The following is a 24,595-nucleotide window of genomic DNA, read 5'->3' on the forward strand; positions in this document are numbered from 1 at the left end:
CTTCTCAAGGGGAAGAAGAATGCTTATGTTCGGAAATAGCTAAAGACAGAGCTGAGACGAGCAGGGAGGGGACCAGAGCATTTCTGGGCAGATAGGATCAGGGAAAACCCTAAAGCTTTCTAACCGTATCCAAGAGGTAAAAGAGTGACTGGTGCAAGATTATATCCAATTAAAGACAATAGTGGGAAGTTGTGTATGGAGTCAGAGGAGATAGGAGAAGTGCTGAATGAGAGTTTTTCGTCAGTATTCACACTGGGAAAAGACAATGTTGTCGAGCACAACTCTGAGAAACATGCTCCTTAACTAAATGGGATAAGAGTTTCACGAGGAGGAACTCTTCAAAATTTTGGAATGTGTGAAAACAGATAAATGCCCTGGGCCTGATGGGATCTATCCATAGAATCGCTGGGAGTCCAGGGAGGAGATCGTCGAAAATTTGGATTTGATGTTTATGTCGTCATTGCTTACAGGAAGAGTACCAGAAGACAGGTGGATGGTGAACGGTGTTCCCTGATTCAAGAAGGGAAGTAGAGATAACTCTGATAATTGTAAACCAGTGAGCCTTATTTCGTTTGATTAGATTACTTACAGTGTGGAAACAGGCCCTTCGGCCCAACAAGTCCACACCGACCCGGCGAAGCGCAACCCACCCATACTCCTACATTTACCCCTGAGGAAACCCACGCAGACACGGGGAGAACGTGCAAACTCCACATAGTCAGTCGCCTGAGTCGGGAATTGAACCCGGGTCTCAGGCGCTGTGAGACAGCAGTGCTAACCACTGTGCCACCGTGCCGCCCCCTAAGGTACCAAGTTGTAAAAGCTTATACGAGACTGAATTTATTATCATTTCCATAGAAACAAGTTTATTATGGATAGTCAACGGTTTTGTGAAGGGTAGGTCGTGCCTCACAATCATTGTGTGTTCTTTGACTAGGCGACCAAACAGGTGCAGGCCAAAGCTGTTGATGTGGCGTTTATAGATATCAGTAAATTCTACTGCATAAAATACAGAAGCATTAGATGGGCGTGACTTAGCAATTTGGATCATAAATTCGGCGAACTGAATGACGAGAGGGCGTGGTGGTTGAAAGGGAGTGTTCATGCTGGAGTTTAGTTACTAGTAATGTAAGCTATGAACCTTTTGCGTCCACTGCTATTTCCCATTTTTAGAAATACCTGAATGAGTGGTTAACATATTTGCGATGACACTGATGTCAATACAGTTGTCGGTAGTGCTGAAGAGTGTTACAGTTATAGAGGGACATAGATAAGCAACAGAGCTTTGCTGAGAGGTGGATAATGGAGTATACTGAAGCAAAGTGTGAGGTGACTAACTTTGGAAGGGGTAACAGAAATGCAGAGTACTGGGCGGAGAGTAGTGTTGATGAGCAGAGAGATCTCAATGTTCTTCACATGGATCTCTCAAAGTTGCTACCCATGCTAATAGGGCTCATAAGAAGGTATACGGTATGCTAGCTATTTCTAGCAGTGAGGTCGAGTTTCGAAACCATGAGGACATGTTGCAGCTGTGCAATGAACTGATGCAACCGCACTTGGAATATTGCGTGCAGTTTTGGTCAATACATTATAGGGAGAATGTGGAAGCTTTGTAAAGGCTAAAGAGGAGATTTAGGAGGATATTGCGTGATTTGGAAGTAAAGTCTGACAATGCAACTTTGAGGGAGTTGTGCAAGTTTTCTTCAGAGAGACGATGTTTGGGATGTTGTTTAATTGAGATGTACAAGTTCGTCAGAGGTTTAGATCTGGTGGACAGTGAGACCATGTTTCCTTGAATGGTCCTGGCTTGTAAGACGGTGTATAGCTTCAAATCGAATGGTGATAGATCTAGGCAGATGTCAGAGGCAGTTTCTTTCCTCAGAGAGTGGTAATGGGGTGAAACGCATTGCCAGCAACAGTTGCAAACTTTACAACTTTCCGGGCAATTAAATTGTTATTGCACAGTCATACAGACGAGAATGGAATAGTGTAGTTTGAACGGGAAGTCAGATTGCATTCACACGGCAGCGCAACATTGAGGTCTGAAGGGCCAGTACGGCTGTATAATATTCTAAGTTCTATTTTAGTATTAAATTGTAAGGGAAGTTGAATTTCGCATTTCGTTCAATGCACTTGATCCGCAATAATGTTGTTTTTCGATTGAATATATGAAATCTATTTGTTCATTGAGCAGATTTAATGTCAGGCCCATTGGTGTTTATTGATTCATGAGGGAATTTGTAGATTCTATTTATACTATAATGGAAGAGATTCAACCTGCTCGTGCTCCGTAAATGCAAAGGTTTATCTCCTTTACTGATCAGGATCAATGACGTCCGTAATGGAAAGTGAGAAAAATTATGTGCAACGTAGTTTTTTTATTATCTTACCAGATAAGAAGCGTCCTTTTTAAAGTTCAAGAGATTTACTATCCCTTGCTTGCTGTTGTTGCTGTACCTTGTAAGTGTTCATTTTACTCTATTATTCATATAAAAATCTTACTCTGTATTATCATATTAAGTCGTCAGATGGGGTGTTGGTTTATTTTAATCAAGTTCCTTAGCTTGCATTGAAAAAACAATCCTGCTTGATTTCACAGTGAGAAAAATGTCCATTTTCACTTCGGATTTAACCAAGCGAAAATTCATAACATTAACCATTTTACGCAGCTATAGTGTGTTTCATAAAATCAATTTCTGATATAAACTGACCGACTTTGTTGCTAAGAAAAGACAACTCGCCATTAAGACATTATTTCAATATATGTGAAAATATTTCATCTCAGGACATTCACGATCTATCTATTTTGACCATGTCTTTAGTACCGTTTCAATCACTGGAGAAAGGAAAATGTATATGAACTCTCTTGCAATTTGAGAAACGTTTCTTCATCTTCCAAGAAGGGACCTCGTTTACAATGCATTAATATCGGCAATTTGACTCATAATTTATCCTGCGTTAAGTAACAAAAATGCTGCCAATAGCGTTTCTTTTTCAACATTGTAACGTGTAAAGTATAATGAGATATGCCTTGAACAGGCATTTGCTCTGTCTGTTTCTTTTGAAAACAACTGCTGTGCTCTTCGCACGTGGTACATTTGTTTGCTTTGTATGGGACATGCGCTATGCACTGATGGTGGTTTTAGAGTCTGAGAGTTTGCTGCACGTGGAAGCGGTAAAATATGGTGTGAAAGATAAGTTGAGTAAGAAAATTCTTGCTGAATTGTGACACAAGCTGAGGTTGCTGTTGCCCTTGTCTGCGAAGAGAGGGAACTGCAACAATAGCTCAGGATTTGCAATTGTCAGAAATGTATACAGAATAATTGAAAATGGTCACATTCCACAAGAAGCTCCAATGAGGTGGAAAAGAAAAGTAATGTACAGTATAGTCGAAGAAATGAAAGACAATCGTGTTTTTGAAATTCAGAAGTTGCAAATAAGAACTGAACTTAGACTTAATATGACTGAGGCAGAGCTGATCAGAACAATGATTGCTAGGAATACCTTTGTAGAAAAAGGCAGATTGAAAACGTGTTTAAATTTGTCCAACTGTTGCCTCAGTTCAGAATGAAGTACGTAGAATCATTTTCCATTTCATATGAAAAAGCGGCTAAACAAATGAATTGGTCAGTGACCATGTTGTTGATCCAAACAACACGAGTATGTAGTGCTTGCGAAGTAAACCCGTCGCAAACACAGGTTGCGTGTGGGGCGTGTGATCAAGTGAAGAAGCTATCTGAAAGGCAAATGAGCTATTACAAAAAACTGACTGACGACAATCTTACGAATTTAACCTGCACAACCCTGGATTTTTTTTTTGAAAGGATTAAACAATTATGTACAAGATAGTCAGTGATTGTTGCGATAAAAGCACATATCATTTTAAAGAAATTGCTTGTGTGGGTATGATTTGCTCATGTATGCCAGTTCAACCATCCAAGTAAACAACATTTTTCAGAGTCTTTCTTTGATGGGGAGATTTGAGGAAATTTTGGATATGGAAGTACTATTGCCAGGAAATGTTGTGCTCTCTAGAATTCACTTTAACAGTCGGTGTTGAGGTTGAAGTGTCAAAGCATGATGAAGTCATTTTCGCGCCCACAGAGAATCCCTGGTCCCAAAAATAAAATACATCTTTGCTTGTGTTATAAATGGATCAGAGACTGGAGTGATGTCTATGTGGTTTAAAATGCAGTGGGAAATCAGCCAACGAGTTATTGCAGGAAGTGAAGCCTGGAAATTTGCTTGACTGTGCAGTCACAAGTTCGCAACGCTACAGTTTGAAACAAGAGAGATTTCACGGAGTAAAGACAAGGTAGTTGACGTTAAAATATTAGATACGTTGGTCGATTGCCTGTGAAAAATGAACAAGTATAAATGGGGCATAAAGTAAAAAGTTTTATTTCAGAAACGCCAACTGAATAGAAACAAAAATATGAGTTACCGGATCTGTAATATAACAAACCATTCTCAGAAGAATAATTTCAGTGAATTTCAGAATATTACTGTTCAAAAAATGAAATCTTAATTCGGCAAATCCGTCCATCACATGTTCTGTTGGATGAAATAAAATGGCAGAAGTTGACGAAAATTATCGCAGGTGGGTTATGGAATTTAAGTGTTCCATGTAGGACATGAGTTGAAGGTGCCGGTGTTGGACTGGGTGCACAAAATTAAAAATCACACAATACATGATCCAAGTTATATTCTCAAGGTAACTTCAAGTTATCGAATGAAAGGTGTTACCTCAGTCATTCGTCAATCTTATTTCAAGTCCACATTACTTAAAAAGAGTTGTGGGATTTAATGTTAATGATCCAAAGCTAGGAGACACATTCCAAAGATGGAATACTTACTCCAAGTTTCTTCAAACATTTCAGCCAAATAACACTGAAGATGTTTGCTGTAATTTCTGTGTCTTATGGTCCTATTCCACAACCATCTAACGAATAGGCAGGGCTTCAAAAGCTAGTGCTTCCAAATTAACCGGTTAGCATATAAGCCGCTGTTGTGAACTTTTAAGTTTTTAAATCACAGTCCAACACCGACTCCTACAAATCAAAATTATGTGCATAGATTGAATGATTGAGTTAGACAGTATTTGACATTGCACTGAAAGTAACGACACCGAGAGCAGAAGATACATCAAAACTGCGCAATTTTGCTTGAAGAGATAAGATGTTTATGCCACTGCCATGACGTGAACATTTAAAAACAAGATGTTTTCCATCTTATGAGCGCGAAAAGAAATTGAGTAAGATGAAGTATTTGATAAGAAAGGCAGAGAGAAATAAATCTCACTGATGGTGACATATGAAAATGTTCAAAAGATATTTTGATAATAAAACAACGGGAAATGACAATGTGTTAGTGATGATAAAAAACAGAGTGAAAGATCAAGTTCACCGGATTCTGATTTAGACATTCCTCAAATTACATACAACAAAGAGGAAGTTTTTTTAAAAAAAAGTTATTTAAATGATTGAGTTAAGTTCTCAAAGTGACCTGGAGGGATTCAGCCGCATGACATCTGAACGATAAATTGAGAAGTCAGAACCTGATTTTGCATGACTGCACAGATATATAAATACTGCATCAGTTAAGTAACATCCTTACCAAATTAGAATTATAAAATTGGAAGAGAGTGACAACCTGATTGGACGCAGGCTGTAAATGTAGTCCAAGTGATAAGGTGGAAATCGAGCTCACCAATAGTATTGATAACAATACCAGTACACGATTATGTATAAACCATCGTAATGCCAGTATAGTCAGGAAATCTGGTTAATTTTATGTTCCACATTTGTAACACTGTATTGAGAACGTCGGTCAAACATCCCGAATTTATAATTTGGCGTAACGCAGACGATCTTCATCTGGCGGAGGGAAGGAGATTTTAACTTCGATGACGCCACATAGATTGGATGAATATTAACAATTATCGATCGGAATTAGGCATATGACGGTCACATGTGAAAGACTAACCAATAATGTCTATTCGAAAGTATCCAATCGTGTGGTGTGCCGACACAATCTGTTGATTTTCAGTCACAAGTGAAAGAAATAATTTGAGCACTTCGCAGAATTATCCAGTTCACATCAGGAGGAAAAACTGGCAGATAACACCGGCTTAGCGTGGTTTTATAAAATCCAAGTCATGCTCATGCTCATGACTTGGATCACGGGATTTGAAAACAAAATTCATTGTGAAATTTCCGAAGCTATTAACGAAAAGGGAAAACGTGTAATTCTTGGGACAGTTCATTTTATATCAGAAATTTGTATTCAATCGCACTGAATTGTTTTCAGCTGTAAAACGGGGACATTTCAATTTCGAGCTGTCTTTGCTGCAGTGAAAGCATGTGTTCCCAACGCCAATTTCATATTTTCGTGTTTATCTTGTCACTTGCATTTGCAAAAGATATGATGCTATAATATTGAAGGAATTATTAGGTCGTCGTTAAGTTAAGTTTTTTTTATATTCAGGAAAAAATGTTGTGCAACGAGAGGCGAGTGGACAGTTCTCCAAGATCAGCGTTTGATTTGATTTGTGTTTTAGCAAACTGCGATTATTTTCCAGTTATTGTCATGTTTTAGCTGGGAACCCAGAGAAGATGCTGAGGACGCAACATGCAATTCCATGCTAGTAGTGTCCTTTCTGATTTTGCTCCTATTTAAAACAAAAAAGTGTTTTTCTTGAGAAGAGGGTGTTTCGGGAATGTGGCAAGTATTTAGAACAGCCTCATTATGTTTCAATAGAGTCGATTTGTTTTTGACATGATTTATTTTATTCTATAATCTTTCATCTTGTATACATAAATTCCGTTTTTTTTACAAACCGAGTGATTGGGGTCCAGGTGCATCACTCCTGGAATATGCTTAAAACACCTCGAAAAGTTAGGGTCCCAGATACCTCCTTGAAATGTTTTGAGGGGATCTGTCTTGGTCCACAGCAATTATTATTATTCTAACGTGAAGTGCTGATTTCAGAATTATATTTTTTGGTTACGTTCGTTGTTTCTTCCACCTGACTCTTAGTTCTGCTGAGTTAATCATACGTCATCAGGAACGTTGATTTAGGATGATTGGCTTCAACCTGGGCCGCCAACCTTTGGTCAAAATTAATCAAGTTGTCACAGTTATTCCAGGTAGTCATTCATAGACCACATATGGTGCGTTTTCCAGAACGAGCTGAGTGTCACTTACTCGTTTTCAGCGGTTGGAAAATACGCTCAATCTATTCTTCTAAACATGAGTCACTGTCATGATAGTATGATGAATCACATCTAGAACAGTAAAAGTTATTGTTTTGCCTGTTGTATACAAATGGCTTGGAGATCAATAACCTACCCGACTTGAAGCTTCATCGTCAGACCTTCTTTCATGTTTGTTGTTCTTTGTAGCACTTCAAAATCTGTCAGTAGATGACATTCATCTGATAGTTGCAAAATTGCAAAGAATATTGACATTAAAAAAACATTTGCATTTCATAAACGATATCGTACATTTCCAAGCATTTCTTCAGAATATGCAACTTTGATGGTCCCACCATTTTAATCTGTCTACACAGCAAAACGCTTAAAGCTTGGACATCAAGAAAGGATTTTTTTTGTCTTAACGCAGTGGTACGCTACCAAACTGATGTTGCAATTAATTGCTTCTTTGTTCATCCCATAGTTAATGTCACAACGATAGGGATCCTCACTCACAGAAACTGTGGTCTTTCCGAGTGCGTCACTCGCTATCTCGTGGCCATGGCTGCAGCAGATCTACTTGTCGTTGTCCTCGACTTGATATTGAGGCAAATTCCAATTCGGTATCCAAATCAGTTCATGTTCTTTCATTCCATCTGATTGTGTAATTTACATGCTGTCCTGCTTTACGCAGTGACAGACTGTTCGGTGTGGTTCACTGTTACTTTCACGTTTGATCGATTTATAGCCATTTGTTCCCAAAAACTGAAAACAAATTACTGCACTGTGAAAACAGCGACCTTGGTTCTCGTCACTGTGGTTGTGCTAAGTTTCTTAAAAAATATTTCCTGGTATTTTATGTTAACGGACCGTTATTCGCTTGTGAACACTGCCTGGTTTTGTTGGATTTCTCACAGTAATTGGAATTCACGTGCCTGGGCGTCAATTGAGTTCCTACATTATATACTAACTACAGCCGTCCCATTTTTGCTGATTGTGCTGTTTAATGTTTTCACTATAAGGCACGTTTTAGTGGCAAGCACAGCACGCAGGAGACTTCAGCGTCAAAGCGTAGGAGAGCCTGCCCGAGACCCAGAGACGGTACAGAGGAAAAAGTTCATTGTTTTGCTGTTCGTTATCTCAGGCAATTTCATTCTCTTGTGGTTTGTCTTTATTCTGTATTCAATATGGAACCGTATGTCGGGTTTGGAACTAACGTCGATGTTACTGCATTTTTTTGTACAAGAAATAGGTTTCATGCTTCAGCTCCTAAGCTGCTGCACAAACACATGTATTTACGCAGTGACACAGAGAAGATTCCGTGAGCAAATCAAAAATCTATTGAAATCACCATTTGTTTTTATAATTAATGCAATTAAATGAGTTGAGTATCGGAAGAATGTTTGAACTGTGGATTTATTCCCATTACAGCTACTTTTCAACTGTTATGCTGAAGAACAGCAGTTAAATTGGATAATATTAGCATTTTTGAAGGCATATTGAATTACATTCCCTACAACCAAAAAAAGTAGTGAACATCCTGTTGACGTTTGAAATGTTGAAATGACAGAAATCACAAATTCTAAAAGGACACTCGAAGAATGTGTGATCTGGTTTTATAACGATATGTGCTTTAATGAATAAAAACATTTAAAACATCTGCTGACATGAGGAATTTGAACGTATTGCGATGCTCAGTCCTGTCCTTCCTGTGTTGTCTTCGAGATAAATTGTCAAAATTGAGCACGAATTCTGGAACAAATGCCATCACAAGGACGCAGGCTATGAGTCCATTTTTTCTGCTTTCTAACTGCCATCGTATTCAATGCTCACAGTACAATGTGAAGATCAATTTTCAGTTCCCCATGCTTGCGTAATCGAAACCATAACGTGTAAACAGAAGCACATCAAAGAACCGTGAGAGCAGGCAGAGCAGAGAGAGAACCAGCAGACAGCGAAACCAAGAGACATTTATACGATAGCAGTAGGGCGAGGAGAGATGATGTTCAAAATACACAAGCAGAGACGATTACAGAGGAGACAGTAAAATAGCAACAAAGCAGGGTGAAACAAAACACAAAGGGGTCTACAAGAAAGGATTAGTAACTGTAGCAACTGAGTGAAGACATAATGTACTGCTTAAAGTTTATTGTCAAACTGACCACATTGGCCATGATGGCATGATCCGTCAAGTATGACAAGACTGACGATATCCAGGATTCAGGGTATGTACAGACTTTGTATCGACAACGATGGACACAGCACAACACAGGACGATCCACTATGATTTTGATGCCTCACAAATCGCGGCCAAAGATCCCTGGGAAACCTCCAGACAGATTTTTTACTCAGTCCCTTCATTATAGGCGGGGAAGGAAATATTGTTTAAAGATAATAAATAATTTTGCAAAATGGCAGTCCTTGCCCCAAGGTATTGCAGTGTCCACACAGTGGTAAAGATACAGCATACAAAATAATTGCACACAGGGAGTGCCCATTCAGGTTAAATCATGTCAGGTGACATGGTCACGGGAAACATCGTGAACAGAACTGCTTTCTACTTGGGAATATTACAAATGTTCATATTCCATGCTATTCTTGACTTTAGCGATGCTCGAGAGGAGAACAAGAAAACGTAAAGACGCTATATGTAAGTAATGAGCAGAGACAGGAAGACAATGAGTAGACAAAATCCGATGTATTTCAATGAGATATGGAACGACCGAAGAAGAACAACTGAACGAACACAAGTTGAATGAGTGAAAGTTAAAACCGTGAAAGTCTCTAAGAGCATAATAGTGGGAGGGACAGAGTTTGGAACCCAAGACGACATGATGCAACGTTGTGTGGTTCCTTTCAACTGCTGCACTATGGGGTGATGGCGCAACTAACTGTGAGAGACTTGGAGGCGAAATAGACTGCAGAAGTTAACTAAAAAATTGTCAAGTGCGACATGGTCCTTGCATTTCTCACCCCTGATGGAATGAAATTTTCCACACGCTGTATAGCAACATGCTGCATTTTAATGAAAGGTGGCACGAGCACATGTCTTGACACGCAATCTAAAGGTAATTGGAAGTTTTGATCCCCACTGAAACAATATATGACAGCAGATTACTCAGGCACAAATAGGCCACGTAACACGAAGCATATAAAGATTGGAATAATAAAATGGAAAGTGTACTATTTGGAATTTTGGAGTTTTGGGAATTTATATCAGCTTTTTATTAGATGGTTTCATGATTGGATCTGCGTTTTTGAAAATGGAAACTGAATGTGAAGGGAGGACGTGAATAATGATACATTATTCATTGTGGGATCGCGGTATATGGGATAGATTTTCCACGAGGGAAATAAGTCAGCCAGCAGAAAACCCCTTCGTTATTGTGTTTACTTTCCGTTTCCGAGAACGAATCACGGATGAAGCAGTTACAGTGGTTATGGAGCATGGTTCGAACATCCAGACTTATGGGAAAGATGCCAAAAAGAACAAATGGTGTAAAACAGCTGATCTCATTGAATGACTCGGTAAATTTGTTTTAACTTCGGAGCTATGGAAACATGTCTGACATTAACCTGAGAATCTGCAACTCTAGTCCGAAATATGGAAATGATTAATTTTTGCATCAATGACATTATTGGATGAAGATGTGTCGTGTGTGTGCAATGTTCAAGAGGCAGACTCACGAAGTGTGTGTGTAGAACGGAAGTGGAAGTGACATTTGGGGCAACTTCGGGCTGCTTTGCGGTCCTCACCCATGGCCAAGCTGTGATAATGCATGAGTGAGAAAAGGCAGCAGTATGTGTGTATTACAGAGCCGTGGAGCCCCTCTACATCATGATATGTGTTTATCTTATTTCCATACCAATTCCGTTCGGATTTCTTTTCCCTACCATCACGAGAGGGCTGAAGTGACCATTCCGAACAGAAGGAACAGTCAATGGAATAGTATTGATAAATGGAGGAAAGACATGTAAAATTGGGATTACACCTGTTCTGGTTAATATTTCAGGCATCCCGGTGCTGAAATGTTGTTCAAAATCGATAAAGGAAATGTGAAAAACAAAACAATCTTCTGATAACCATCGGGGCCTCTAAATTCATAGAACACCATATTTTCACCATATTGAGACATTGAATAACGATGTCACTAAGATTAATACCAGATTTTCCGAAGTGTTTTCACGAGATGGGCCAGGGTTAATCAAAATGTACTCAGGCAGTAACTGATTTTCCGGGAATTAATACTGTGGGCTGATGTAACTCAAATCGAATAAGTAGAGCAACGCAGGAAGACACAGAAGATACAGCTCGATATGGTTGCCATATTGAAGTGCTTGCTCATAAAATTAGTCAATTAATCAGTATAGAATTTGGGCGGCACGGTGGCACATTGGGCGGCACGGTGGCACAGTGGTTAGCACTGCTGCCTCACAGCACCTGAGTACCTGGTTCATTTCCCGATTCAGGCAACTGACTGTGTGGAGTTTGTACGTTCTCCCCATGTCTGAGTGGGTTTCCTCCGGGTGCTCTGGCTTCCTCCCACAGTCCAAAGATGTGAGGGTCAGGTGAATTGGCCATGCTAAATTGCCTGTAGTGTTAGGTAAGGGGTAAATGTAGGGCTATGGGTGGGTTGCACTTCGGCGGGTCGGTGTGGACTTGTTGGGCACAACTGCAATAAATCGAAATCAAATATTCCATGAGGTCACCTCTTTTGAAATGCAAACAAATACGATGGACTGCCACATGGTCACACCAAATTTGACTAGGGGCCCTAGATATCGGTGGACTGGAACGAGAGGAGCTTGTGGAAATCACCCAGGCCGCCAAAAAAATTAATCGCTCAGGACATGGGGCGGGGGAAGGACAGTATTTGACATTTACGACCTAAATGTCACGTAAATTTGAAGCTTAAATTGCTCCATTCTATTTCGTAACTTCGCTTCACTCTTTACATACCATTTCCTCAATGCCAACGTCCGATGATGCGCATCAAACAGGGTCAACTGCATGCACTTACAGTATTTGATAAGCTTAATGATGGACTTATGGAGTTCTGAGACGTGGCTGCGGCCCCTATTCCGCACTTAACTGAACAATCCAAGACATAAGATAAGTCATACAGTACAATCGCGCCATCAGCTATAAAGGAAATGAAGTTCTTCAAGAAGAGAGACAATGAGAATTTCAGAAAGAAAGGTGACGGGAGAAAGTATATAACTGAGGAAAGAATGTCACTATACATCAATCGATCAGGATAGTGATTCATCTCGCACTAGGAGTTATGTGGCAATTGGCAGGATGATGTTTTGTACGTCACTTCAACGGCATGGACTGAACAGGAAAGTATGGATCCAGAGAAAGGAAGAACAGAAAATGCGGGAATAACACAATCCAGGATGTATAGATTTCATGTGATTGACTGTGATTCCTCAAATCACTTGAGTGCCAGCACCATGAGGACGAAAATACTGGAAAAGTAATTGACACTAAATTCAGCCTTTCGGTTTTTGCATGGCAGATCTTTCCAAAAGGAAGAGACTGTTCAGTCTGCACATAATTGAGCAGCCTCCGGTGCCACAACTCGCCAAAAAAAGGCTCAAAGCTTGGGATAATAATTGATGCCTGTGCACTTCACAAGTTGAATAATAGTAGCTCCAAATAGTAAATCCAAAATAGCATAATTACGAGAGATTATACAGCTTCAGTTGTTTCAGTTGAAGACATAGATAAGGAAAGCTGAGACCACAATTAATTAGTGAATCTCATGTGGTGATCGACTATTAATGATTTACCTATATACGAAACTGTTGCGAAAGCATTCCAGGAAACGATTCTAGTAAAATTAAGAGGGTAACCAGAGTCTAACAGCAAAGACAGCCCACATATCAGTACAGGGAATATTAAATCACAGGAACAGAAATTAGGAGGTAATGGAATCTGGTATGAATGCATCCATTGCAGGACACCCAACGATAAATTTAGGATTATCTAGAAATTTTACATATTGTAGCCAGCAAATGTATTGGCAATGTACTGATGTGTCCATATTGAAAACTCTCAAGAACGGAGACAAGAGAGGATGGAAAGCATTATGAGAATCTTGCAGGTCCGAGGGCTTGACCAAACCCTGTCTGCAGAGAGCCGTAAATTCATATGATCTGATGAATTGTAAAGTATGTAAGTAATGAGTCAAATCATGTGTAAATGCAAAGGAGCGGAATTAAATATTTGGGTATATTTTCCTTTGTTCAGGAATAAAATTTTATAATTTTAAGATGGACTCTTCCTACGAGTGTAACTTCAACAAAATCGCTGATGCTGGGATTGAGTTCTTGAATGTCCTTTGAATTATTTGGTTGGTGTACACCAAAGTACTGCTCTAAACATCAGTCTCACAACAAAAAAAAAGGCAAGTTTACCATTCACGTTTTAATTGTTCAGTTATCAGAACACAGTGAATCCACATCAATATCACTCTGATCCTGAGGGTTTGACATAGTCCTAACTCTAATCATGAACTCCTAAATGATCATGGTTTAATGCCTCATGGAAGTTTAAATGGCAGTATCACGTCCATATGTTTAATTGGAAATTTACTGATTGTGAAGGGTGGATTACTGAAAGATTAGAGTGCTGAAGAGTTTGGAGGTAATGTGATGCACTGATGTCCTGATACAATCAAGGGTCTGAAAATTATAATAATGTTGAAATTACAACAGGCTTACAAGCTAATTTCTGGTCTGAAATTAAAATGGAATATTCCCTTATATTTGAGCCAGGAAATCAGGTCTTCACCATGATACCCATTCTCTCCAATAATAACATTCTGGCGATTACCATCCATCTGATATTCAGTTACACTCCTCATGCAAATACGATGGCAACAAGAGCAAGTGACGTACGAAGAATCGTCGAACAAGTCACACAACAGCTGACATTCCTAGGAGAAAGTGAGGACTGCAGATGCTGGAGATCAGAGCTGAAAATGTGTTGCAGGAAAAGCGCAGCAGGTCAGGCAGCATCCGAGAAGCAGGCGAATCGACGTTTTGGTCATGAGACCTTCTTCAGGAATCCTGAAGAAAGTCTCATGCCCGAAACGTCGAATCACCTGCTCCTTGGATGCTGCCGGACCTGCTGCGCTGTTCCACCCAACACTCCTAATCCTGCATATCTACTTCAAACCTCAAGTCAGGAGTGTGGCGATAATCATGCAGACCCAAGAATATTCAGAAAAATCTTGAGAACATTCAGAACAAATGGGCGCACTTTATTAGTATCATGTTCACAAACAATGAACCTCTCCAAAGCCAAATGCGGAAGTCAACAGTGCTCACTATGTCCAAATTGTAGTACCAAAGGGAAGTAACAATTCAGAGACAGAAACTTCCACCCCCAAGTTATTGTTAACTTGAGCAATGGCTGCGCTGGTTCCTGCCAAGCCAAGCAATAAAGTGGGCTAAAAGTGCATAGTTATTCAATCACAATTGCCGAGTCACGATCATTCTTTCCTTCTGGTCACCGTGAATGATATAAACACAGCACGTGGCTTGTCGTGTTAAAGTGCACAGATCTTAGCCTCCTTCTGAAGGCGCACATTTGGACTGAAAATAATTGCTGAAGATTGATCGACATCGACTTGCCACGCAAGAACCTATGAACTTAAAAGGAATCCGTCTGAGATTCAAAAAGGAGAAAGACCAATTTTATTGACTCTGCAGTTAAGGGAATGTTACCAATTTTGAAAACGACCAATAAGAAGGCAACCTTTTGTTTCTTGTCGTTAACAACTGCACACAAAGTGAAAACACTCGGCTGTTATATCAGACGCATTGATCCAATTCTCCACATGGCACATTATTTGAAATGTGCAAATGCGTGAAAGGAGATATATGCATTTTGGGAGCGTGTTTCTGGTGGCACGGTGTTTAAGACTACGACCTCAACGTGACAACGATCCGGATTCAGTGCCAGCCACGGGCAACTGTGTGACTAAAATTGGCATGTTCTAATGTGGGTACAACAGTTTCGTACCATTGTACAAAGGGTTTCAGGTTAAGTCAATTGTCCACATCAAAACTGTTCAGGTACAGTAAGTGGGTGAGCCATGAGAAATATTATGGAACAGGTATAAAGTCAGGAGTTGGTCTGTGGAGGATGCTCTTCTGATTGTTGTTATGGACTCGATGTCCTTAATGTGTTGTTTTACAGTGTCATTATTGCATGAATTTACGATTTTTTTCTGTTTGGAATCCTCACTAGTCTGAGGTGCCCGGCATGGATCTGCATACAATGTTAAACACCGAGTAATTAGTTCAACGGATATGGTGTGGATTGTATATTCCAAAACCGGACAAGAAGCATTATACAAGGATTAATCTGTGCGACATTATCCATTCTGATCAATTTTCTGGCGATTACCATTGACCAGAAACTCAAGAGAATTTACCCAATAAACATAATAGCAAATAGAGAAAATTAGAAGATAGGTAAAATGAAACATGCGAATCACCTCCTAACTCCAAAGGCTTCCCATCATCAGTTAAAGTGTTATAGGCTTCACCACACTTGGCTTGATGAATTCAGTACCAACGACATTCAAGGACTGTTGACCAAGTCCAAAAGAAATCGGTTCGCTTGAATGGAAGCATATAGAAGGGCATTTGCATCATATGTAAGACAATATTCGAATCAAAAAATCACCTTCAATTCACATACTATGCTGACTTGGTACTGTTTTGCTGTGCAATTTGCATCGTCTTTACGAATCCTGGAAACCCCTCTCTGACAGAATTATGGGTATCCCAACAGTACAGAAACCGCAAAAGTTCAATAACACATGTTTCCACCACATTCTCGTGGTTAACTCAGAATTATTCGAGAGGCTGAGAGGGTGATAGATAGAATCTGAATGGACATAGTTACGCCAGAGAACAGAGGTAGTTGGGTAACAGTTAGAGGTGGGAAGGGGAGGAATCAGGCAGTGCAGGGATTCCCTGTGGTCATTACCACAAAAATAAGTATACCACTTTGGATACTGTTGGGGAGGACGGCCTAGCAGTGGTAAGCTGCAGTGACCGGGTCTCTGACACGATGTCCGGCTCTGAGGCTCAGAAGGGAAAGAGGGAGAGGAGGAGACAGTTAGAGGGACAGACAGACGGTTATGTGGACATGGGCGAGACTCTTAAATGGTTTGTTGCCTCGCGGGTGCCAGGGTCCGAGATGTCTAAGACCGTGTCTTCAGAGTCCTTGAGGGAGAGGGTGTGTATTGGCATCAACGACACAGGTAGGAAGAGGGGTGGGGAGGCCGTTCAGAAGCTCAGGCAGTTAGGCTGGAAGCTAAGAGCTCGGAAAGACAGAGTTGTCATTTCTGGGTTGTTGCCGGTGCCACGTGACAGTGAGGCAAGCAATTGGGAGAGAGTGCAGTTGAACACATAGCTGCAAGGATGGTGTAGGAGAGAGGGCTTCAAGTATTTGGACAATTAGACTGCATTCTGGCGAAGATGGGACCTGTACAAGCAGGACTGGTTGCACCTGAACCAGAAGGGCACCGATATCCTGGGAGATAGGTTTGCTCGCACTCTTCGTTGGGGGGGAGGGGTTAAGCTAATTTGGCAGGGGGATGGGAACCAGACTTGTAGTCCATCAAGTAGGTTAGCTGTCTTACAGGATGGCATGAATGTAGGGAGGCTGTGGAGAAGACAGGAAATACTTGTGGACACAGAGATGGGCTCAAGTGTGTATAATTCAATGCAAGAAGTATCAGAAATAAGGTTGGTGAACCTAAGGCGTGAATTGGTACTTGGGACTACGATGTTATGGCCATCACGGAAACGTGGATACAAGAGGGATATGAATGTTTGTTGGAGGTTCCTGGTTACAGATGTTTCAGCAAGATTAGGGAGGGTGGTTAAAAAGGAGGGGGAGTGGCGTTGCTAATTAGAAATGGTATAATGGCTGCAGAAAGGCATTTCGAGGGGAATCTGCCTTTGGAGGTAGCATGGGCTGAAGGTCAGAAATAGGAAAGGAGCAGTCACCTTGTTGGGTGTTTACTATAGCCCCTAAATATTGATTGTAGGCTCTTTAGATCAAGTAGATAGGACGGGGCAGTGTTTGTGCAGTGTGTCCATGAAGTTTCTCGAACTCATTATGTAGATTGTCCGACCAGAGCGGAGGCTAAGTTGGATTTGTTGCTCGGTAACGAACCAGGACAAGTGGTGGGCTTGTGTGTGGTGATGGTGACCACAATTCTGTGACTTTCACTTTGGTTATGGAGAGAGATAGGTACAACAGGGTAGGTTTCACAATTGGAGGAAGGGTAAATACGATGCTGCAAGACAGGATCTGAGGAGCATAAGTTGGGAGCATAGTCTTTCAGGGAAGGATGTCATTGAAATGTGGAACTATTTCAAGGAACAGATACGACATGTCCTTGATATGTATGTACCGGTCAAGCAGGAAAGAGATGGTCGTATGAGGGAACCTTGGTTGACGAGGGAGGTTGAATGTCTTGTCAGGAGCAAGAAGGAGGCTTTCATTAGGTTGAGGAAACAAGGTTTAGACAGAGCGTTGGGGGGATACAGGATAGCCAGGAGGGAGCTGAAGAAAGGTATTGAGAGAGCTAAGAGAGCGCATGAAATATCTTTGGCGGGTAGGGTCAAGGATAACCCGAAGGCCTTTTATGCGTATCTGGGAAACATGAGAATGACGAGAACGAGCATAGGTCCGATCAAGGACAGTCGCAGGAGACAGTGTATTGAGTCGGAAGAGATAGGAAGGGTCTTGAATGAGTACTTTTCTTCAGTATTTACAAATGAGAGGGACCGTATTGTTGAAGAGGAAAGTATGAAACGGACTGGTAAGCTGGAGGAGATACCTGTTCGGAAGGATGATGTGTTGGGCATTTTGAAAAATTGAGGATAGACAAGTCCCCCGCGCCTGATGGGATATATATTAGGATTATGTGGGAAGCAAAAGAGGAAATTGCAGAGCCGTTGGCAATGATCATTTCGTCTTCACTGTCAACGGGGGTGGTACCAGGGGACTGGAGAGTCGCGAATGTTCTGCCCCTGTTCAAAGAAGGGAATAGAGATAACCCCGGGAATTACATGCCAGTTAGTCTGACTTCGGTCGTAAGCAAAATAATGGAAAGGGTACTGAGGGATAGGATTTATGAGTATCTGGAAAGACATTGTTTGATTAGGGCCAGCCAGCACGGATTTGTGAAGGGTAGGTCTTGCCTGACAAGTCTAATTGAATTCTTTGAGGCGGTGACCAAGCATGTGGATGAGAGTAGAGCAGTGGATGTAGTGTACATGGATTTTCATAAGGTATTTGATAAGGGTCCCCATGGTCGGCTTATACAGAAAGTCAGGAGGCATGGGATAGTGGGAATTTAGCCAGCTGGATGGAGAACTGGCTAACCGGTAGAAGTCAGAGAGTGGTGGTAGATGGCAAATATTCAGTCTGGAGCCCACTTACGAATAGAGTTCCGCAGGGATCAGTTCTGGGTCCTCTGCTGTTTGTAATTTTTATTCGTGACTTGGACGAGGGAGTCGAAGGGTGAGTCAGTAAATTTGCAGACGATACGAAGGTAGGTGGAGTTTTGGAAAGTTGGAGGGCTGTTGTCAGCTGCAAAGGGGCTGAGATATGATGCACAGCTCGGCTGAGGAGTGGCAGATGGAATCCAACCCTGTCAAGTGTGAGGTTGTCCATTTTGGAAGGACAAATAAGAATGCAGAATACAGGGATAACAGCAGGAATATTTGTAAGGTGGAGACGCAGAGGGATCTTGGGCTCCATTTTCATAGCTCTTTCAAAGTTGCCACTCAGATGGATAGAGCTTGGTTCTTTACCCTGAGGGTAGGTTGGGCCATGGAATGCGCTGCCTGTGGGAGTGGCCGAGTCAGAATCATTGGTGATCTTTAAGCAGCAATTCGATCGGTACTTGGATAGGTGATTAAGCTAGGACAAATGTTCGGCACAACATCGTGGGTCGAAGGGCCTGTTCTGTGCTGTATTGTTCTATGTTCCGTGTTCTAAAAGGTAAAATTAAATCAAATTGTTGCATAGTTGAAGTCAGAAGGAGCGAGAGAACCAGTCTGGACCTGATTCCAGCAGCCTTTCTTCAATACTTTTAAAACTAAACTATGAGAGAACAGCTGATCTGGAAGAACCAGCCACCCTCTTCTCATTATATAACTGTTCTTTTTTTTTAATCTTGGAAGCATTTTGCCTGACCCAGTATCGGGTAGCAACAAACAAGTTGGCCCTAATCCCTTTCCAAACTCAGAAGTTCCGGAACATGTATCTTTACAACCTCTCTGCAAGAAACTAAGGATAACGTAACATTGTAAAAGGAACAACGTTGTACCAACACCTTCACATCTTCATGCTGCTTACGTGAGCAAACGTATCATCATGCACATGTTGACGTACACATGCACATGCATACAGAGATGCACAGATTTTTGCATCACATATATTTGTATTCAGGAACACATATTCACAAATATGCAAACACTTTTAGTACACTAAATGAATCACATTTATATTCTTATGCATCCCTCCAATTATGTGATGATGACAGTTAACACAGCACTCCAGCTACAGTCCAAACTATTCTTCTGTCTATCTCCACAACGACCAGCTGCAGCTCACATTGTGACTTCACATACACCATCTACAATTGGAAAGAAATGTATCAAGAGTCTGATGGTGTACTCCCCACATACCTGGATGTGTGAACCAGAAAATCAGTCTGGATTGTCTGCATCATACAGAGGCATAAAGGCCCATTGATTAGCATCATTATTCAGTATCCAAAACAGTCACTTCCTCTACTCAGTAGTTGCAGTCAGTACAATCTATAATGGGCAGCGTATAAATTCACACAAAAATGCATGCAGGCCAAAAAGTGCACACGTACCCGCCCCCCCCCCCCCCCCCCCCCCACACACACACAAACATACACGCACACACTTACAAACACATGCCTCCAAGTACAGATGGACATGTATGCCGCTTTGAACACCCTCTCATGCACGTGCACACATTAGTGTAGACACATATACACTTTGCATCATCCACATCCATACTCATAAATACACGCAAATTCACGCGATTCAGAAACCTAAACCTACATTGTTGTATGCTGCGCCAAAAAATTCATAAAGAAAACCATTAGCATGCACATACGTACACACAAACTCACGTGTGCAAGTATACCCTCACATACGCACAAATTTGTACATATGCACCAACAGTGGGTTAAAAACAAAAAAAAACAAATAAGTAAGTAGGGAGAAGATGAAATAAGTGGTAAGAATACCAGTAATACAAAGAAAGTCTGAAAGACTTTCTTTCGGTATATGAAGGGCAAAAGAGAGGCCAAAATGGGCATTGGGCTGCTGGAAAATGACGCAGGAGAGATAGACATATGGGAAAGCGAAATGGCTGAAGAAATGGATAATTATCTTTTTTCAGTCTTCACAGTGGAAGTGATGAGAAATTGCCCAAAAATCTTAAGGGGTGAAGGGGCAATGTTGTGTTTAGTGACCATCATCAAGGAGAAGTTGCTGAAAAAACAAAATGGCCTGCATGTGGATTACTCTCCCGGACGAGGTGGAACACACTCTGGATTCCTAAGTCGGACAACGGATGAGACGGTGGAGAGTTTAGTGGTAATTTTTCAGGGAACAGTCGCATCAAGGAAGGTTCCAGAAGCATGTAAAGTCGCTAAATTCCTACTCCTATTTAAAATAAGACTGTGGCAGATGATGGAAAATTATATACCAATTAGACCAACCTTGTTCGTAGGTATGATCATGAAATCCATCGTGAAGGATGGATAATTTCAGAATACTTGGAAGTTGATGTGAAACTCGGGCAGATTCTGTATGTTCTTCATCAAGTTAGGTCATGCCTGAAAAATCTGCAAGCATTCTTTGTGGAATTAACGAGCAGATTAGACCAAGAATGGATGTTATTTTTCTGAAATTCAAGAAGACCTTTGTCAAGAGCCGCAGGGAGGCTATTGAGGAAAGTTAGGGCACATGGTGTGAGAAGCAAGGTTCGAGCATGAACAGAAGCTTGGCTGCCTGTCAGAAAGAAAAGAGTGGAAATAATGCGTCATTCTCAGAATTTCAGAACTACACAGTTGGTATTACACAAGGCTCACTTTTGGGACAATATGTTTTCACTTTTTACATGAAACATGTAGATGAAGAACTGAGGACATTCTGCCGAAGTTCACAAATCACACAATGACAGATAAAGGGTCAAGGAGCATTGAGGAAGCGGTGAGGTTGAAGATGAATTTGGACTACTGACGAGGGTGGGCAAAGAATGGCAGGCGAGTTCAATTTGTGGAAGAGTGAGGTCACACGACCTGATGGGAAGAAGTAGGCGTCGGCTATTTTCTGAATGGGGAGAAAATTCAGATGTCCGAAGTGCAAAGAGACTTGGACGTTCCCGTCCAGGATTTCGCAATGTGAACTTGCTGAATGAGTCAGTAGTTCGGAGGCAAATACAATGATGGCATTTATTTCGAAAGAACTTGAATTTTGAAGCAGCGATGGACTTTGGACGTTCTATAAGGGTCTGATCAGACCACATTCGGAGTATTTTGCGCAGTTTCGCCCTACATGCCTCTGGAAGAATGTACTGACACTGGAGCGTGTTCAGAGCAGATTCACAAGAATGGTCCCAGGAAAAACCACTTTAACAGATGCCGGATGTTTTAAGAATCTGGTTTGACACTGGATGGAGATTAGAAGGATAAAGATGGAATTAATTCAAACTTACAGAACATTTGAAGGCCTGGACAGACTAGATGTTGGGAAGATGTTTCCATTCGTCATAGAGAAAACGACACGACGGCATATCCTTCAAGTAACGGAAAGACCTCTTCGAACAAAGATAAGGAGAAATATCGGAAACCGGAGAATGGTGTATCAGTGGAATTCACTGTCACAACAGACTGTGGAGGCCGGGTCATTGAGTGTATTTAAGATGGAGAGAGACAGGTCCTGATCCTTAAGGCCTTCAGTGGTTATGGGGAGAAAGCGGGAGAATAGGGGAAGAACATTTTCAGCCATGATCGATTAGTGAACGAGACTCGATGGGCTGATTGGCCTAATTTCTGCCCCTGTGCCTTATCCCCTTGTGATGGCGTTTTACCATTAACATCCCAGTGACCAGTGGAAGTTGGAGAGACGGTTATGTAAACTAATCATAGAAAGACTCAAAAAACAGTTTTGTTAACGTATGTGATTTTAACTGATAACCTATTAATTGTACTCCCTTTAGACCAGCAGATTAAATGGGCCATGTGGCAGGTGAATACAGAATGGATACCTGAAATAAAATGGCAAATTCCAATCAGGGAAGAGGCTGTTCTGGACCTTTCATTGAGGAATGAACCTGGCCATCTTTTAAATGATTCAGTGAGGGAGCATTTTGGGAAAAGTGACCATAATTCCAAAGGTTTTACCGAGTTAACTGAAGAGATAAGATTTTCCTTTGCTGAACTTGCTGAATTGTTGGACATCTAATTACAATAGTATTCAGGAGAAAATGGAGTAAATATATTCGGGTTGAAACCAGTGTTATTTCTTAATAAATGAATTGCAAGAGTTGAGCCGGTGAGCCTTACATAAGTTGTAAGAAAATTATTGGAGACATTTCTAACAAACGCAATTTTCTTGTTCTTTAAGAAGAATGGACTTATTAGCGATGCTCAGCACTTCTATTTGCGAGAGATATCTGAGAACATAGAACATACAAGATTACAGAGCAGCACATACCCTTCGATCCACGATGTTGTGCTGACCTGCGAAACCAACCTGAGTCATTCTAATCGACACTATTCTATTATCTTCCATATGTTTATCCAATGACTTTTTAAATGCCCTCAAAGTTGGCGAGTGGACCGGTGTTGCACACACGGCGTTTCACGCATTTTCTACTCTCTGAGCAAAGAAACTACCTCTGACATCTGTCCATTTCTCTCACCCGTAAATTTGAAAATATGTCCCCTCGTGCCAGCAATCACAATACAAGTAAAAAGGCTCTCGGTGATTGTCCAATCTGATTCTCTGATGATCATATATGCCTCTATTAAGCCACTTCTTAACCTTGTTCATTCGAACAAAAACATACTCAAGTCACTTAGCAGTTCGTCATAAGACCTTCCCTCTATAGCAGGCAACATCCTGGCAACTCTCTTCTGCGCACTTCCGAATGCTTCTGCATCCTTCATTCAGCTCCAAGACCAGAACAGTACGCAATACTCCACGTGCGGCTATAGTAGAGTTTTACAGAGCTGCACATGTCCACCTGGCTCCGCAACTCAATCCTTCTCCAAATAGAACTAACACACCTTATGCCTGCTTAACAACGCTATCAGCCTGGTAGTGCAACTTTCAGGGTACGTTGCACTATGACACCTCTCCGCTCATCCACACTGCCAATAATCTGACCATTAGCCGAATATTCTGTACTCCTGGTACTCCTTCCAAAATTATCAATGTCTCACTTTTCCGCATTAAACTTTATTTGCCTCTCTCTGTGCGTCTGTAACCTGCAATTTCCTTCTGCACTGTCCACAACTCCATCAAGTTTAGTGTCATCTGCTAAATTCCAAAGCAAATTTTCTTCACTCTCAACCAAATCATATATTATAAAAATGACAAAAAGCATTGGCCTGAAAATACATTCTTGCAGGACACCACTGGTAACTGAACTACAGCATGAGCGTTTCCCATCAACCACTAAAATCTGTCTTCGGACAGCCAGCCAATTTCTCATCCAAACCGCTGAATCACCTCAACTCCATACCTCCACATTTTCTGCAACGGCCTATCATGGGGCAACTTTTCAAACACTTAACTGAAATCAATCTTCACACGTCAACTATTTTATGGTCATCAATCTATTTTGTCATTTCTCAAAGAACTGAGTAGGTTTTGTGAGGAACTACCTACGTTTCAATAAACCATTGTCTGTTATTATCAAACTAACTCTTTTTAAATGGTTATGCATGCCAGTAATAATTTCCAAAACATTAACCACAACAGAAGTGAGACTCGCTGGTCTCAAATTATCAGGGGTGACTCCAACCCACGTTTTGAACAAGCATTTGCTATCCTCCAGTCTTCTGGCACTATTCGTGTAGACAACGATGAAATAAAATTCAAAGTCAAAGTCTCGGGTTTCTCCTGACTAGCTTCCCAGCGAATTCTAGGATAAATCACATCTAGCACAGGAAACTGAACTATTTTTACAATTTCCAGATTGGCTAACACTTCCTCCTTATGAATCTCAATCCCATGTCTTCTGATAGTCTCTATCTCAGTATTCCCCTCGACATCATTGACTTTTTCCTGCGTTAATGCTAACG

This window comes from Hemiscyllium ocellatum, unplaced genomic scaffold (genome assembly GCF_020745735.1).
Source record: "Hemiscyllium ocellatum isolate sHemOce1 unplaced genomic scaffold, sHemOce1.pat.X.cur. scaffold_98_pat_ctg1, whole genome shotgun sequence".
In the NCBI taxonomy this organism is placed as follows: Eukaryota; Metazoa; Chordata; class Chondrichthyes; order Orectolobiformes; family Hemiscylliidae; genus Hemiscyllium; species Hemiscyllium ocellatum.